The sequence below is a fragment of the Pelophylax lessonae genome (genome assembly GCF_965119305.1).
Source record: "Pelophylax lessonae genome assembly, chromosome: 2".
NCBI lineage: Eukaryota > Metazoa > Chordata > Amphibia > Anura > Ranidae > Pelophylax > Pelophylax lessonae.
The window spans coordinates 616,493,480-616,512,616 of NC_138769.1; the positions used below are offsets into that span (position 1 = coordinate 616,493,480).

A 19,137-nucleotide genomic window follows, 5' to 3' on the forward strand; every position below is an offset into this window, starting at 1 on the left:
AAATCCAATTTTTCTTGTCTCCCTGAGTGTTTGGCGCCGTTTTTGGTCACCATCTTTAGTGTGGGCAGGCCGCGCTGTGAGGGCGGCAGCCATTTTCCCTGTGCCTCCTTTCTAGATTCTATTAGCTGGGCCTCTAGTGCTTGTTTGTTCACTTCCTCCCAGAGGTTTCACTTGCTGAAGACAGATTGCGGAGCGGTTGCTTCTCCAGGTTGCTGGCACAGTAAGGGGTTTTTAGTCCTTAGTCCTTTGGGCATTCCTCGGACACACTTGACTCCTGTAAGGACACATGCTAGCTTAAAGGGGGACCCAAGCGGTAGCGCGGAATATCGGTGCGGACCGCAATCGCAATTTAAAGGGCCAGTGTACTCCAATATTTTTGCGTTCTTTACACCCCTCATGCCTACACTGCTATGGGATGTCCCTTTGGTGAAGAAACATTTGAGAACTGCGTCTGTCAGAGGACATTAGAGAAAATGTAATTTTTGTAAGAACTTACTGTTAAATTATTTTCTCTGAGTCCTCTGACAGACACAGCTCCCACTCCTTTGTTCTGGGTTTGGTTTGTGTTTTCTTTCACTGCTTGCTGCAAAACTGATCTATGAGCACAGTGTATCAGAGGTTATGTGTGTAGGACAGCCCCAATAGGCGTGCCAAGTGAAAGCTTTCACTGCCTAGTCTACTCCTGTAGAGGGCGCATAACCCATTGGTGAAGAAACATTGAAGAGCTGCGTCTTGTCAGAGGACTCAGAGAAAATAATTTTACGGTAAGTTCTTACAAAAATAAATTTTTCTTAATAAATGTTTCTTTTTTGCAGGCAATGTGGAACTTGTATGCCTTAGTCACTTTGTTAATCCCTGCAACTTTTACATTCACCGTTTAACTCAAAGCAAGCAGCTTATCATGCTTGAGCGGAGTTTATCTACGCTGTGCCGCACATGCAGCCATTGTTCCCCTTGTGACATCTTGGAGCTAGGTGAATATATATTTTTTTATTGAAATGCTTTGAAAGATTTCATTGTTGCAGTGAATGGGAAAAAATAGACAGCAGCCAATAAAGTGTGTTTTACATGATACTTTTGTTTTATGAAACCACCCCTCCCTTCAGGATATTTATGGAACCCGTCTCACTCGCAAAGCTCTATGCATTGCAGGTGATCCTACCCACCCATTACACAGCTTCTTCAGTCTGCTGCCATCAGGGAGGAGACTGCGGAGTCTCCAGGCCATGACCAGCAGAATGAAGGACAGCTTTATCCATCAGGCTGTCAGGAAGCTGATCTCGCTCCAAACCTGCCCCTTTGTCCCTTTTCTGCCATAGGCACTACTGAACTAAGCACCTCCCCTTCCCTAGATCCCATATCCCTAGGTCCTTCCATCCCCTCCTTCCACTAGCATTCAATGACTTGCACCAGTCACTTTGGCAGCATTGGTCTGCTCACTACCTCATTCACCATGGAACGTCATTGGTCTGCACTTTATCTGTGCCTTGCGCTGTTTTTATTTTAACCTTATTTTTATTTATTTTTTAGCGTTTTTAGATTTTTAGGCTATATTGTTAGTGTTATCTGTATGCACCGGGGGTCTAAGAGTAACGTAATTTCGATTCTCTGTATGTATGTATTGTACATGTGGAAGAATTGACAATAAAGTAGATTTGACTTGACTTGACTTTGTAATGCATAAATGTGAATACTGACGTTACCAAAATCCTATCTAGTGTTATAATGAGACTCATTTGGACATAATCTCCCCAAAGCAATATCTCCTGTTTTTTTAGCTACTGTAAAAATCACTGTGCCAAATCCTGTTCCATGAAATTTGAAGTTCCACACTAGTGCTCCATGGAAGAGCTCGCCAGTTAATTTACCTTAAAGTTGAGCTCCAGCCAAAAGGGCAAGCTCCGCTTTAAGTTCCCCCAAATATGCCACATTTGACATGTCACCAAGTTCTCTTCTCCCCCTCCCTCTTTACAATCTTCTTGGACAGGTCCCAGAAGATTATCCGACCAATGGGGAGGCGCTGCCTGGCTCAACCCCGGCTGTGGCTGTGAAGCCGCAAGCTGTCACAGCTGGGTGCCCACACTCGCAATGCCGTTTCCGTGGAGAGGAGAGGGATTGAAGCGAGGCTTTGGGCGGCTACATCGCTGGACCGTGGAACAGGTGAGTGTATGTTAAAAGTCAGCAGCTACACTTTATCGTCCATTAACAGATGCAGCTCTTATGCTTCTTCACTATTGGGTTATGCGCCATCTACAGGATTAAACTTGGCAGTGAAAAGTTTTCACTCAAGACGCTTATAGGGGCTGTCCCTCACGACATAAGCCCAGACACACTGTGCTCATATATCAGTTTCTTGCAGCCTAGTGAAGGAGTAGGACCTAGATTTTCTGCGGGGACTTTGGTCATAGTTTTTATATTCTTTTAAGAATGTTTGTTTATTTCTCTCTACTCACTATCGCTAGCTAGTGTCAGGGGGATCCTCCTGGTAAACTACAAGCGACAGCTGCACAAGGATGTCAGCGGGAGACAGGGAGGGTGCCGGCAGTCACTGTCTTCTGGGTAGGCTACGTCTGGAGAGATAATTGAATCGCAGCGTCAGAGCGTGGTACGTCACCGAAGGAGCGGAAGAGGAACACAATGCATTTCAGAGCATGCGTGACGGCTAATCTGGGCATGCATGCTTTTTCAAGTGTGCGGGGCGATGAGAAAGACGAACAATTATAGTCTGATGGATGGGCATATAAACAGGTCTTAAAGGGGCAATATATGGTCTGATAGCAAACCTTAAAGTGGCAACAACTGGTTAACATGATACGAGGAAAAAACAGAAATAAAAAAACAACCAGCAACGGAAGCAAAACAATATGAGATAACATTTAATAAAGGCACTGTACCAAAAGGTAAAAGGATACATGGCTGAAATTAAATATATATGCACACTTTATAACAATAGGAAGATACCTAACACTCTACAGCATAGAACGGATGGAACAGGTGGAATAAATGCTGATAATAAAAATAATGAATATATATAAATAATAATAAAGATCATTTACAAAGATATGCTCATGTGGAGTAATAAGAGAAGATAAAAAATCTGCGTGTGTATCCGTGCGACATTTGTGCACCCGCGTACACACAAACAAGTGTAAATGTAAAAGTATAAGGAAGAGAATATATACAAAAATGTAAATATATAAATGAGTGTATAGACATAAAAAATGTATGTAGGCAACTCGACAGTTAATTTAATGGCATAAAATTAGTACTTGCGGGATAGGAGTCTTGATCAAATTAAACTATATAAGTTATCAAGGGGCGGCTGAATATGGAAAATGGAAGGTACCTGAAATAAATAATGTTAGATAAATGATGGAATATAACATCCCCATCCATCAGACTTAAATTGTTCGGCTTTCTCATTGCCCCACACACTTGAAAAAGGAGCGCAGGTGCCCAGTTTGGCCATTGCACATCCTCTGAAACGTACGGTGTTCCTCTTTCGCCTCCGGTGACGTCACGCGCTCTGGCGCTGCAATTCAAGCCTCTCTGCAGACGTAGCCTACCCGGGCTAAGACGAGTGCCGGCACCTTTCCTGTCTCCTGCACACATCCTTGAGCTGCAGTCTTGGATCCCGGTCACACCGTGCGACGATCACCACTGGGCCCTGTTCCATCTGATGAGCCTTTAGTTTTTTGTTTTTTTCCCCCCAAATATTTTTATTGTATTTTTATAGCAAGAAAGGGAGTACAACAGAGTGGACAAAGAGAAAAGAAAAAATCGATTCATAGCATTGCAAGCAACAACAGTAACAAATCATATAGATAACAGTGCAAGATTCAATCAAGGGGGCACGTTACAATTCAAGACATGCATATTACATAAATGTAACAATATAAGAATCAATAAAAAGCATAGCAGGGTGACTAGGAGAACACCAGTAAGAGCAAATAAATCAAAGAGTTCAAGTTAAGAGTATGTGCTTTTTAAAGTTAGAGCACCATGGGAGCCAGTCATGAGAGAATTTAGAAAATCCGCCATCTTTAATTGCTTGGAGAAGTTCACACGTGCACTTTTTTTTACCAGTCCAATGACTTCCCTTACTTCGGGAGGTTCAGCGGACTTCCATTTTCTCATTAAAGTGAGCCTAGAAGCGTTAAGGATATACATACAGGTAGGACAGAGGGAGGAATGAATGTCAGAGGCGTTTAGACTCAGAATGGCAAGAGCAGGATCTGTTTTTAGCATAAGTCCTGTGACCTCGGACATCAGGCGAAATACCGCTGCCCAGAAGCTGTGGAGATGGAGGCACGACCAGAACATATGTATTAAGGTGTCTACATGTTCGCAGCCCCATCAACACTGGTCTAAAGGTTTACTAGGCAGGTTCAGGAATATAGCCAATAGGTAAGGGGTGAGATACCACCATTGGTGAAGTTTCTGGGCAATTTCCCAAGGGTTGATGCCCTTAGTGTATTTATAATTCTGATAAATGGCTTGGCGCCATGGAGTATCCGTATTGCTAGTTTTGAGATCTCTTTCCCATTTTAGCATTTAGGCAGTTTTGGTAAAGATAGTTTTGGTGTGCATTAGATCTTAGCACAGCGAGATGCCCCCACGTTTCGGGGCAGCTGCGTTCCAAAGGTACCAAGCTGTAGAAGAGATACTCGTATAGAGGGGGTGGAGGTGCGTAAGAAGGTGGACAAATCTAACATATGAAAACCTCTCTTTTCCCAATTGCGGGTATAAATGTGTGAAGTCGGCAAAAGAGAGAAATTTATCATGACGATAGAGGTCAGAAACACATTGTATGCCAGAGTTGACCCATTGTTAAAGGTCCAGGTCCTCAGTATGGTATGGTAAAGAAAGGAGAGGTGTGGGAATTCTGTTCGGGTGAGGGGTAGGTGGTTTTGAAGAATTAAGTATCACCATGCTGCCGTTGAGGCAGAGAGGAGTGGGTGATCAGCAAAAGTATGTTTTGGTGAGTGTGAGGCTGCCAGTAATAGGTTTCGTAAGGGGTTGGGAAATACCTTCTAGAGACGACCTTGGTTTGGAATGAGAGGGGGATATCCAATATCCTAGTTGGTCTAGTAGTGATGCAGTGTAATAATGATGAAGGTATATACTCCAATAGGTGTATATTCTTTGCGCCTATGGATGGCCTATTCTGGGGGGAGTGTGAAAGTAATTATATAAATATATAAATAAGTGGGGGAAGGGGTGGTAGTAGCAGCTGCTATAGATTAGATATTGTCTTCCATCTCTGTGGCCTAGGAGGCCACAAGGCTCTTAAGGTCTTTCTGCCATACTGCAACTAAGACCCACAACCTCTGGTGAGTGCGCACCCCCATTATTTCTTAAAGCCCCATTACAAGTACCAGCAGTTGTACTACTGGAGGATCCGGCACAAGCACTTGCACTTTCTTCCCTTCTGGCACTGAAGTTATTTTATATGCACACAAGTCACATATGAACTTTATTTGGACTTGTTTGGCACTTATTTGTACTTTTAGGCACTTATGGTATTTGATTGATTTTTTATCACCTGATATTTTATGATTATTTATTGATCTTGCACTACAATTTTGTGTGATTTACCAGTATTTAGTATATGTTATTTGTTGAGTCATAAAATCAATTTATTTTGCATTTACTTATATCCCATCTATAATTAATTTATATTATCCTCACACATTTTTATCCAGGCTATTAACAAGCAATTGGTTTACCCCTGGCTATTAACAGCAAGCGCTATACTAATCCCAACTACTTTGTTTTTTTTTTCTTATTCATGCAGTGTAATAGTCTTTTAAAATCGAGAGCCCATGCCACCCGCTGATCTCTTTTTAATTAGAATTTTAGCTTGGCATCTAGGTTTTTTCCCCTGCCTATACGAAGTCAGAGATGGTAGACTGCATGGACATGAAAAAGGAGTTAGGGATGTGGATAGACAGGGTCCTGAAGAAATATAAAAGTTTTGGTAGTGTTATCATTTTGAAAGCTGTGAGGTGTCCCGACCATGACAGGAAGTGGGGTTTCAAATCGGTTAACTCTCGTTTAGTGTCTTGTATTAGAGGGTGAAAGTTGTGGCGATACATATCTGAGATTGCAGGGGTTAGGTGAACACCTAAGTAATCTATACTTTCCTGAGCCCATTGGTATTGAATTTTTTCTGTCAAGGTGTGTATTGTCTCTTCGGACAGATCTAGGCCTAGCATTTGGGATTTGGAGGCGTTCATTTTGTTAAAGGAAATCGCATTGAACTGGGATAGGATTTGTTGTACCTCCTCGGGAGAACGGGTGGGGTTTGAAAGAGAAAGAATGACGTCGTCTGCGAAAAGAGTTATTTGATGATGTTATTTCCTACAGACAGTACCGGAAATCTCAGAATGTGTTCTAATCTTTTCGGCTAGTGGTTCCATGATGAGGGCAAAAATCAATGGTGTATGCGGGCAGCCTTGTCGTGTGCCATTCGTGATAGAGGAGGAGGAGGAGAATAAACCGTCTGTGTAGGCATGGGTCGAAGGTGAGGAATAAAATGCCAGAATAGCCGTGCGGATTAAACCTTTAAAGCCAAATTTGTCCAACACACTGAACATATATCCCCAGTGGACCCTGTCAAAGGCATTCTCTGCGTCCAAAGCAAAGAGCAGAGAAGGCCTTTTTGTGACCGAGGACAGGTGGATTAGGTTAGCATTCATCTCGTGGCATCTGAAGCCTGTCTGCCCAGTACAAAACCTACCTGGTCATGTCTAATCAGAGAATTGGGTAATTTAGGGACTCTTTTTGCAATAAGTTTGGTGTAAAGTTTAACATCAACGTTCAGAAGTGAAATTGGCCTGAAGTTTTGGGGTCTGTCGGGGGTTTTCCACGGTTTAGGAATTGTAATAATAGTGGCTGACAGCATTTCTGGGGGGAGGGAGGCTGTGTTTGAGGCTTCTTGAAAGACTGGTAGTAAGTGTGGTATGAGTGTCTGTTAGGAACGCTTCCTGAGCACACTGATGTGTGTCATGATGTGCTGTCTGCAACCTAAAGGGTTAATCCAGAGCAGACTAATTGCAATAATTGGCAAACAGGCTGCCTTATTTAAACAGCTCAACAGCACTGCACATTGCTGTGTTGTCTTCAGCTTCCTGTGTTCTGAACCTGCTTCCTGTTGATTTCCTGTCTGATACCTGTTGACCTTTGGCTCGTCCCTGACTTCGCTTGTTTGCTGCCTGTCCTGATCCCGGCTCGTTTTGACTACTCTTCTGGATTCTCCTTGTCGGCTCATCCACCTTCGGACCTTGACCGGTTACCCCCTGGTGGGGCGACCCTGGGGACCGCGACCTGGTATCCACCTGCAGCCAAATCCATCCTCACCTTCAGAGGCCCTGGTGAAGACCGGTGGATGCTTAGACCCCGCACCTCAGGTTAGCCTGTGCTACTCACCTCAGGTTTCCAACCAAGCTCCGCCCACTGGCAACGGTAAGCCTTCTCTGCACGACAGGCTTCCACCTGCCTCATAACAGTACAACACAGCCATGTCGGAGCCTGCAAGAGAGGCCTCACCGTTGGAGGAAATTTGCCAGCACCTCGCAGCCCTGTCACAAGCCGTGAAGACCCTCCAGGATGGTTACACACAGCTAGAGGGACGATTACAATCCGCCACTCTCCCGGGGAACCCTCCAGTGTTATCAGCTCCGTTGACCTCTGCAGCGTCTACAGGATCTGCTCCTAGTCCCACGGTAGTGATGTTGCCACCGGAACCCCGTGTTCCTAACCCCGAAAAATTCTCCGGAGACCGGGGTAAATTCCGAGCCTTCCGTAATGCCTGCCAATTGTACTTCTCCTTGCAGCCTCGGACCTTTTCCCTGGAGGTCACCAAGGTGGGGTTTGTTATTTCTTTGCTCCTAGGCGAGCCTCAATCCTGGGCCCATCGGCTTCTAGAGGAGAGCAGTCCCCATCTGGACTCATTATCATCATTTTTTACGGCCATGGCTCAACTTTATGATGATCCGCAGCGGTCCTCCACCGCAGAAGCTGCACTTCACGTTCTCCAGCAGGGTCGCAGGCCCATTGAGGACTACGTCACCGACTTCCACCGCCTGAGTTCCGATACCTCCTGGAACGAGGCGGCACTGCGCTACCAGTTCCGCCTGGGCTTATCTGAAGGATGAACTAGCCCGAGTGGGTATACCTGACACCCTGGAAGATCTGATTTCCCAGGTCATTCGGATCGACCGCCGGCTCCGGGAGCGCCGGGCAGAGCGGCCTCCACAACAGTTTCGGCCAACCTGGATGCTGCCACGGGTGACTACTCCCGCACGTTTTTCCCCGACTGGACCAGTCCCTGTCTGTCCTGCTCCTACCGGTGCCACTCCAGATATGCCTGAACCCATGCAACTCGGGATCATGCGACCAGCCCTGTCTCCAGAAGAGAGGTATCGTCGGCAAATGGGTAACCTCTGTCTCTATTGTGGAGAAGCCGGCCATTATGTGCGTTCCTGCCCTGCAAAACTCTGCAAGTTTCGTTCTGTTCCTACACCCAGTTGTGTGGCATCTGTTACCAATACCTCTCACCTAGCTTTCCCTGTGTCATTGCAGCTCTCGGAAGGTCCCGTCCCGGTTACAGCGATCATTGATTCAGGAGCCTGCAGCTGCTTTATTGATCGCACCTTCGCTGCTCAACACGGCATACCTCTCCAGCCGAAGACCCAAGGCCTCACCATCTTTCTGGCTGACGGATCCCACATTAAATCCGGACCTGTGACCCAGGAAACCCCTCCTCTTCCCATGGTCTCCTCGTCTGGCCACAAGGAGATGATAAGTCTGGACATTATTGCATCTACCTTATTTCCCGTTATCCTGGGGTTGCCGTGGTTGCAGGCCCACAACCCGCAGATCGATTGGACCACAGGAGCCATCCAATTCCTGTCATCATATTGCAGAAACTCCTGCCTACCCATGCCGCTCCAAGCTTCCAAAGCCCTACTCTGTCTCGAGTCTGAGCCTGAACTACGCTCCATCATGCCCCAGGCCTACCACGACTTTCTGGACGTGTTCAGTAAACGGGGCGCCGAGACCTTGCCCCCGCATCGTCCGTATGACTGTCCCATCGAACTGCTGCCTGGGGCTGCGATTCCGTTCGGCTGGATCTATCCCTTATCTGAACGGGAACTGGACGTGCTGAAGGATTATGTGGACGAAAACCTAAAGAAAGAGTTCATCCGCCCATCCACTTCTCCGGCGGGAGCAGATATTTTCTTAGTGGAAAAAAAAGATCACTCTCTCCGACCTTGTATTGACTACAGGGATCTAAACAAGATCACTATTAAGAAACGCTACCCCCTTCCTCTGGTTCCCGAGCTTTTTCAGAGACTCAGGTCCGCTGCCCTGTTCACAAAATTGGACCTTCGTGGGGCCTATAACCTAGTCCGCTTCCGAGAGGGGGACGAGCGGAAGACGGCTTTCCGCACCCGGTTCGGACATTTTGAGTATCTAGTGATGCCGTTCGGCCTCTGTAATGCTCCGGCTACGTTCCAACATTTCGTGAACGACATCTTCAGGGATTGGTTAGACATCTTTGTCATTGTATACCTGGATGACATTTTGATTTTTTCCGCATCCCTGGAACAACACCGCGAGCATGTCCGAAATGTTCTCATCCGCCTCCGCCAGCATGGTCTATATGCCAAGGCTGAAAAATGCGACTTCGAGCAAAGCAGCATTTCATTTTTGGGGCTAATAATTTCCACGGAAGGAATAAAGATGGACCCCCAGAAAGTTTCTGCTATTCTGGATTGGCCTCCGCCATCTGATAAGAAAGGAGTGCAGCGCTTTGTCGGCTTTGCCAATTTTTATAGGAGGTTCATAAGGGGATTCTCCAACATCATCTCCCCTATCACCCAGCTCACCAAGAAAGATGTCCGTTATTCTTGGACTCCTGAGGCCCAGTCCACTTTCATGATTTTAAAGAAGCTCTTTACATCTGCTCCTATCCTGAGCCATCCAGATCCCACCTTACCCTACCTCCTTGAGGTAGATGCCTCAGAAGTCGCTATTGGGGCAGTCATCTCCCAAAGACAGGGGGTCAAGGACCTGATGCACCCAATCACTTTCTTTTCCCGAAAACTCTCCACGGCGGAGAGGAATTATGATGTGATAGACCGGGAACTTTTTGCTATTAAAGCCGCCCTGGAAGAATGGCGATATCTGCTTGAGGGTGCGGCACACCCTATTCTCATTTTCACGTACCATAAAAACCTTGAGTACCTGAGATCTGCCAAACGTCTGCGACCCCGTCAGGCACGATGGGCACTGTTCTTCTCTGGTTTTCGTTCCACATCACCTACCGACCTGGATCCAAAAATGTCAAACCAGACGCCCTGTCTCGGATGTTTGACAACCCTAAAGAGGTCCCAGTACCTGACACCATTCTGTCTGAAAAGAACTTTCTGCTTCTTCTCACAGGTCTGAGGTCCCGTCTCGAACAAGCCTCGGCTAAAATTTCTGACCCACCGGGAACTCTCCTGTCACGCAGGGATGGCTTGTTATGGGCCGGGGACAAGATTTTTGTTCCAGAGGACGTCAGAGTGGCAGTTCTGGGTGCCTGTCATGATCATCTTCTAGCCGGTCATTTTGGCATCCAAAGAACTCTTGACTTTCTGCAGCGCACCTTTTGGTGGCCCGAGATGGAAAAGAACTGCAGACACTATGTCCTTTCCTGCACCACTTGCTCCCGGAGTAAGACCGCAAGAAGCAAGGCTTGGGAGCTTCTCAGACCACTCCCAGTTCCTGACCGGCCCTGGCAGACAATCGCCATGGACTTCATCGTGGAACTGCCTCTTTCAGCAGGGTGCTCTGCCATCTTTGTGGTCGTAGACCGGCTTTCCAAGATGGCACACTTTTTACCCCTCAAGGGTACTCCCACCGCGAAAGAGACCGCAGACATCTTTCTCAAGGAGGTAGTAAGGCTACACGGTGTACCTACCAGTATCATCTCTGACAGAGGGGTGCAATTCACGTCCCGTTTCTGGAAGGCATTATGTGGGCTCCTGAAGATCGACCTGGCTATGTCCTCATCCTACCATCCACAGACCAACGGTCAAACCGAGAGGACTAACCAGACCCTGGAGCAATACCTCCGTTGCTTCACTACCTTTGTCCAGGATGACTGGGTAACCTTATTGCCATTTGCGGAATTCGCATATAATAATTCCAAACATTCCGTCACCGGGCAATCCCCCTTCTTCGCCAATTACGGGTTCCATCCCTCCTTCCTGCCTGACATCTCCTCTGAATCTGGAGTTCCCGCAGTCCAGGACATTTTCAACTTTGTCACCAGCAATAACAAACTTCTGCGGGAAACGTTGAGCAAGGCTCAGGCAGCGTCCAAGAAAACCTTTGACGAGAAAAAGAGGGGAGAGTTAATCCTCCAGCCCGGTGATTGGGTTTTGCTGTCCACAGCTAACCTCCGCTTGGCCTGCCCGTCCAAGAAGTTGGCTCCCAAATTTATCGGTCCATTTTCAGTTAAAAGGAGACTCAATGCCGTTGCTTACGAACTATCCTTACCTGATACCCTGCGGATCCATCCTGTATTCCATGTCACCCTCTTAAAGCCCGTGGTTCCTGATGCCTTCCCTGGCAGAAATTCTGGACCTCCCGAACCTGTGATTATTGATGGAGGTGTGGAGTATGAAGTGGAGGCCATACTTGACTGTCGGAAGAGAGGTAACCAGCTCCAGTACCTGATCAAGTGGAAAGGCTATGGGCCGGAAGAAAATTCCTGGGAACCGGAGAGGAACATCCATGCTGCAGATTTAATCCAGGCGTTTTTTCTTGCCCATCCTCAGAAAAGCAGTTTGTTGGGCACCCGGGGGTTGCCCTTAAGGGGGGTGCAATGTTAGGAACGCTTCCTGAGCACACTGATGTGTGTCATGATGTGCTGTCTGCAACCTAAAGGGTTAATCCAGAGAAGACTTATTGCAATAATTGGCAAACAGGCTGCCTTATTTAAACAGCTCAACAGCACTGCACATTGCTGTGTTGTCTTTAGCTTCCTGTGTTCTGAACCTTCTTCCTGTTGATTTCCTGTCTGATACCTGTTGACCTTTGGCTCGTCCCTGACTTCGCTTGTTTGCTGCCTGTCCTGATCCCGGCTCGTTTTGACTACTCTTCTGGATTCTCCTTGTCGGCTCATCCACCTTCGGACCTTGACCGGTTACCCCCTGGTGGGGCGACCCTGGGGACCGCGACCTGGTATCCACCTGCAGCCAAATCCATCCTCACCTTCAGAGGCCCTGGTGAAGACCGGTGGATGCTTAGACCCCGCACCTCAGGTTAGCCTGTGCTACTCACCTCGGGTTTCCAACCAAGCTCCGCCCAACGGCAACGGTAAGCCTTCTCTGCACGACAGGCTTCCACCTGCCTCATAACAGTGTCCAAGAAAAGGTTTTGTAATAGTCAAAGGAAAATCCGTCAGGGCCAGGAGATTTTCCTAACGGCAGGGACTGGATGAGTTGTTTGATTTCTCTAGAGGTGAAGGGAGAGTTTAAAAACTGTATGTCTTTTTCTGTTAGGGATGGAAGGTTAAGTGGGGCCAAAAATTCTTCAATTTGTGAAGTGGTTGGTTGTAGCGTGTTTGAGTCATCTTTTAAATTGTAGAGAGATTCATAGTAAGATTAGAAGGAATTGGCTATGTCTTTTGGGTTGAAGATCTTGGTGTTGCTAACGGGGATGTAGGAGATGAGGAATTTTTTGTTTGGCAAGCTTATGTTTCAATTGGTTAGCCAACAATTTTCCCGCTCTATTGCCATGACCATATGAGTTCGCTTTAAGTGATCTAAGTGATTTGTCATGTTGTTGGATAAGTAGCGTGCAAAGGTCATGTCTGGTTTGAAAAATAGTCTCTCTCACAGCTTAGGAAGGATGTTGTTTATTTTGTGATTCAAAGTTGTCTATTTTCGTGAGGAGGTCATCGAATTGTTTTTGTCTTTGTTTTTTGGCTCTGCAGCTGATTTGGATAAGGACACCTCTCAAAACTGCTTTCTGGGAATTCCATAGGATGAAGGGATCAGAAACTGAGGAAGCATTAATGCAAAAGAAATCCTGCAGGGCTTTAACCACTTGCCGACTGCCTAACAACTATTTACGTCGGCAGTTAGCCCCTCACAGGTACTACGTCGCTAGCCTGTGAGGATCTGGAGAACGAGCGCGCGTCGCCGGAGGCGCGCTTCCGCTCGCTCACAGACCCCCCCCCCCCCCCCCGCATGTGCCCGACGGACCCGATGTCCGCCGGGCACTCACGATTGTCCGTTACAGCGGGAGAATGGCAATGTAATGTAAACAAAGCCGCCTGTCATTCTCCCCTGTGTAAGAATGGAGATCATATGGTTCTGCTATGTAGGACTGTTGATCTCTGTTCTTCCACCTCAAGCCACATCCAATCACATTAGAAGCACGCCCCTAGGGACACACTTAACCCCTCCCTCTCAAAGTTAACCCCTTCACTGCCAGTGTCATTTTTACAGTAACCGTGCATATGTATTAGCACTGATTACTGTAGTAATGACACTGGTAACCCCAAAAATGTCAGTCAAGGGTCCGATCTGTCCGCCGCAATGTCGCAGTCCCACAAAAAAAATCGCAGATCGCCCCCATTACTCGTTAAAAAAAAAAAAAAACACAAAAATGACTAAAATCTTTCCCTTAGTTAGTAAACGCAATATCTTTTGCGCAAACTAATCAAAATACGCTTTTTGTGATTTTTTTTTTTTCCAAACATAGGTAGCAGAAAACAAATTGGCCAAAATTTTTTTAAAAAATTGGTTTTTACATCTTTTTTGGGGGGAATTTCATATAAAAAAATGTTAAAAATATTGTTATTTTTTCAAAATAAACGCTCTTTTTTTGTTTATAGCGCAAAAAGTAAAAATCGGACAGGTGATCAAATACCACCAAAAGAAAGCTCTGTTTGTGGGAAAAAAAGGACGTAAATTTCGTTTGGGTACCGCGTCGCACGACCGCGCAATTGTCAGTTGAAGTCGCACAGCGCCGAATCGCAAAAAGTGGCCTGGACGGAAGACAGCAAAATCCTCCGGTGGTAAAGTGGTTAAGCAGCCAAATCCTCCGGGGCTTAGTGGTTAATAGAGACGGGGGCGTGGTCGGACCACGATATGTTATGAATATCAGATCTTGTTGTTTTCTGGAGTAGGAACTTGAACAACTAAGAAAAAAAATTAATCCTAGAGTAGGAATGGTGGATGTGGGAACGAGAAGTCCCTTTCAGAGGCATGGTGGCATCTCCAGACGTCAAAGATGTCTGATTGAGAAATAACATTTTTAAGGGAAGGTCTTGACAATCTCAAAATGCGGGTTGAGGTGTAATCTAGCTCTGAGTCTGGGATGACTTTGAAGTCTCTGCAGACAATCAAATGTCCCTCTGACATAAGGGGATAATCCTCTTCCGCAGACAATCAGATGTACCTCTGACGTAAGGGGATAATACTCTTCCACAGTTTGTTAATGTAACGTAGCTGATGGTTATTTGGGAGATATACATTGACTATAGTGTAGGTAATATTATTGATTTTACATATCAGAATAAGGTATCTACCTTATCTAGTCAAGGTATCTAGTCATCAGATATTACTTTTTTTGCCCAAAGGAGATTGAATCTCTAATAGCAATAGCTACCCCCACCTTTCTTCTTAGAATAGTTAGCATAAAAATATGTGGGCAAAATGACAGTTGGAGAAGGAGGGGGGATTTAGAGAAGAAAAAGGAGTCTCCTGTAGGCAAAGGATATCTGAATGGAGACATTTTGCCTCACGCCAAGTAGGTGGGTAATAAGAAGCAGATTTTACCCTGAATCCACATCTGAGAGACGCTGGGATCCATGAGGAATGCTCGGTGATGATGGACGAGGTTTGTGTTGTGGATCAAGATTCGAGAATCTTCCAGTCTTTTAGCAGTCGAAGACCCTCTTTCAAGGTTATAACGTGAGATGAACCGTTGTGTGTGATCATCAATTTCGCCGGGTAGATCCACCTATAAGAAATATGGTAGTTGGGGAGAGGTTTGGTAATAGTCTCCAGCTGCTGGCGTTGTTGCAGGGTGTAGGCCGAAAGGTCGGCGAAGAAGGAGAGATCTGACCTGCTGTCCCGGAGAGCGTCTTTGTTTCTGGCCACTGCCAGGAGTTTTTCTTTGACATGGAAGAAATGTTTAGGTTTAGGAAGCCTGAGGATACAATCTATCACCAGATCCTCCAGAGGGGCTTCTGGGATGGCATCTTTAAGTAAGTATACTTAGTAAATAACCTTTGTGCGGTTTTACAGATTCTGGTATTCCTCTAATTTTGACGTCATTGCGTCGGGATCTGTCTTCCAAATCTGCTAATTTTAGCTTGATCTTATGGATTTCTTCATCTCTCTCATTATGGGCATCTACCATTTCATTGAAGGTATCGGCAAATTCTCCAAGTTTTGTTTTCTATGTGGGAAACTCTGTGGTTGACTTCTGCCACTTCAGACTTGAATTGATGTGCCAAAGACATGATATACGCATGAATTGTAGTGCGTAAGGAAAGTAACATGTCCTTTAAGATGGTATCCATGACGGGTTGGTTTGAAGTGGGGAATTCTAGAATAGAATCTTCTAGTTCTCTTGTTAAATCTAGCGAGGAGTTCACTGGAGGGTGATCATTATGATAAGTGTCATGGTGTATTTTAGGTTTAGCCTTGGCTGGGCTAAAAGAAGTAGAGGAGGCACTCGAGTGGAGGTCCCCTTGCGGACAGTGGAGTTTTGGCGCCTGGGTAAGTGATTAGTTGGACCCCGTGTTAGGTTAGTGTCATCTTGGAAGTTAAATTTTTGTGGCACATGGAAAAAGTGGGTCAGTTTCCTTGGTTTCTGTGTGTTTTCTGTTCTTAGATGCCATGGTAGATAAGGAAAGGCAGGAAGGGAGTTGTCAATGAAAAAGGCAAGATCCTGCTTATAGTTGATAGACTGATGAGCCGGTCTGTAAGGGTTAATAGGTCATATGTACGACTAGTAGTTGCAGTGACCGGGTTGTAAAAAAGAGTTAATAGTGATAAGGCTGTGAGAGACAAAACAGTAGGTGCTGTAGTGGCCTTTTCGGTAGATGGGGTGAAAGTGGTGGCTGATGGAGAGGAAGCTGGTGCGACTCAGTTGCAGGGAGCTCATTTGCTGCCAAGATGGCGGTGGCTTGTGGAAAGTAGTGGGTCCCCTGGATGGGCCAGGGCTACAGGCAGTGTGATCAGGCCGGGCACGGGGGTGAAGAGGCTTTCAGGCAGCTAGTGTAAGTTATTAGCCTTACCGGATCCCCAGATGTGCGGCCTAGGGCAGGAAAGGCCGGGGCGGCAGAGGAAGAAGTAGGCCTCGGGTCCTGTGCGGCTGGTTCCGGGATCCTGCGCGGAAAATAAAGGTAATGGCTTGTTCTGGAAGGTGAGGACAGGCAGCTGAATGTGATTGTAAGGCCGATGGCCGGCCAGGTGCAGCGGATGGCAGTCGATGGAGGGTTCCGGCTAGTGGAGTGGGGACTGAGGAGGTAGGCCTTGGGCCTTGTGCAGCTGGATCCGAGTTTTGCGAGGAGTTTCAGGGGACTGCCGAGATTAGATGGACAGGGCGAGCATCTGAGGTTGATTTTAGGGCCGATGGTAGGGCCAAATCAGTGGATGGCAGTGGATTGAAGTGGCCATGTAGCGGAGCTCCTCTCCAGCACGTCTTGCATGGTCGGCTTCCGGTCATGCCCCCCCAGCCTTTCATTTTTACTTATGTGAGTCCTACAATAATTTTGTACCCATTGAACTACTGCACTTAGAGGCACTCTTCCTGTCTCCTTACATACAGGGTTGACTTCACTCTTCTGAAGAGCTATGCCCTTTGTTGCCTATTCTCCATCAGCCCACCTGGAACTTAATTTATGGACCTTGTTCATTGACTATTGATTTGTAATATTTTATCTCTCTACATATGGTTTTAAATTTGTCTTTTCTTGTCCATATACTTGGAGCGCCAACATAACCTGTTATTTCTTTGTCTCAGAAGGTTGCCTTCTTGCCTGCGATCACTTCTGCCCACAGGGTATCTGAATCAGTGGCGTTGTCTTGCCACTCATCTTATCTGGTGGTACACAGGGTGGTACTTTGACCTAATCAGTCATTCCTTCCTAAGGTGATTTCTGATTTTCATCTGAATGAAGACATTGTGTTGCCTTCACTTTGCTCTAAACCTCAGCATCCTAAGGAGTATGCCTTGCATACTTTAAATATGGAGTCCCAGGCTGTCGTTTCACCCTCAGACCCACTCTGTGCGACTCCCGGACAGTCCGGATCGCAATCACTGGCCAAGATTTCAGCAGCTCTGGAAAGCCTGGCAACAAAAGTTGAATTTTTCATGAAAAAGGTTAATGGCTGAAAATGGCCGTTGCCGCCTTCTTCTTTGGTGGAGTCCCCTGATTCAGAGGCTGATGTGGTCGCCGTGGACGCCCCCCTACCCGAAGGATCGCTGTCTTCGCAGTCAGATGGTGAAAAGGACCGGTCTTCAGCTGCAGCGCAGGAACGCTCTTTGATGGAAGCCCTGATTATTTCATTTCAGGAAACTTTAAAATTGGCTAATGAGCCCATGCCAGCAGGGACCCGGGTGGCCTTTGGCTCCGGTAAAACCCAAAAAGTCTGGCAAGGTTTTTCACTGTTCCGAGACTTTTCATGATATTGTGAATGACCAATAGCGGCGCGTTAAGAACGTGCTACAGTCAGGTCCATAAATATTGGGACATGCACACAATTGTAATCTTTTTGGTTCTATACACCACCACAATATATTTGAAATGAACAAGATGTGCTTTAACTGCAGCCTTTCAGCTTTAATTTGATGGTATTTACATCCAAATCAGGTGAAAAGGTGTAGGAATTACAACAGTTTGTATATGTGCCTCCCACTTTTTAAGGGACCAAAAGTAATGGGACAATTGGCTGCTCAGCTGTTCCATGGCCAGGTGTGTGTTATCCCCTCATTATCCTATTTACAAGGAGCAGATAAAAGGTCCAGAGTTAATTTCAAGTGTGCTATTTGCATTTGGAATCTGTTGCTGTCAACTCTGAATATGAGATCTAAAGAGCTGTCACTATCAGTGAAGCAAGCCATCATTAGGCTGAAAGTACAAAACAAACCCATCAGAGAGATAGCAAAAACATTAGGTGTGGCCAAATCAACTGTTTGGAACATCCTTAAAAATAAATAATGCACCGGTGAACTCAGCAACACCGGAAGACAACGGAAAACAAAAGCCTCAAAAACAGGAAGGCCAGATTAGAGTTTGCCAAACAACATCTAAAAAAGCCTTCACAGTTCTGGAACAACATCCTATGGACAGATGAGACCAAGATCAACTTTTACCAGAGTGATGGGAAGAGAAGAGTATGGAGAAGTAAAGGAAGTGATCATTATCCAAAGCATACCATCTCATCAGTGAAGCATGGTGGTGGTAGTGGCATGGTGTGGGCTGCCAGTGGAACTGCTGAAAAAAGCAGCAGGATGAATTCTGAAGTGTTTCGAGCAATATCTGCTCATATTCAGTCAAATGCTTCAGAAGTCATTGGACGACTCTTCACAGTGCAGATGGACAATGACCCGAAGCATACTGCGAACGCAACCAAAGAGTTTTTTAAGAGAAAGAAGAGGAATGTTATGCAATGGCCAAGTCAGTCACCTGACCTTAATCCGATTGAGCATGCATTTCATTTGCTGAAGACAAAACTGAAGGGAAAATGCCCCAAGAACAAGCAGGAACTGAAGACAGTTGCAGTAGAGGCCTGGCAGAGTATCACCAGGGATGAAACCCCCTGTCTGGTGATGTCTATGCGTTCCAGACTTTAGGCTGTAATTGACTGCAAAGGATTTGCAACCAAGTATTAAAAATTGAAAGTTTGATTTATGATTGTTAATCTGTCCCATTACTTTTGGTCCCTTAAAAAGTGGGAGGCACATATTCAAACTGTTGTAATTCCTACACCGTTCACCTGATGTGGATGTAAATACCCTCAACTTAAAGCTGAAAGTCTGCATTTAAAGCACATCTTGTTTATTTCATTTCAAATCCATTGTGGTGGTGTATAGAGCCAAAAAGATTAGAATTGT

General features: G+C 46.0%; 1 long non-coding RNA gene across 1 annotated transcript in view; it reads left to right on the plus strand.

Moving 5' to 3' along the window:
* Positions 1-894: 894 nt before the first annotated feature.
* Positions 895-19,137, plus strand: part of LOC309547707 — a 58,592-nt gene continuing 40,349 nt past the window's right edge. Inside the window, exon 1 of the long non-coding RNA XR_014224979.1 lies at positions 895-974. This is a non-coding gene — a long non-coding RNA (uncharacterized lncRNA). The remainder of the gene's footprint in view (positions 975-19,137) is intronic.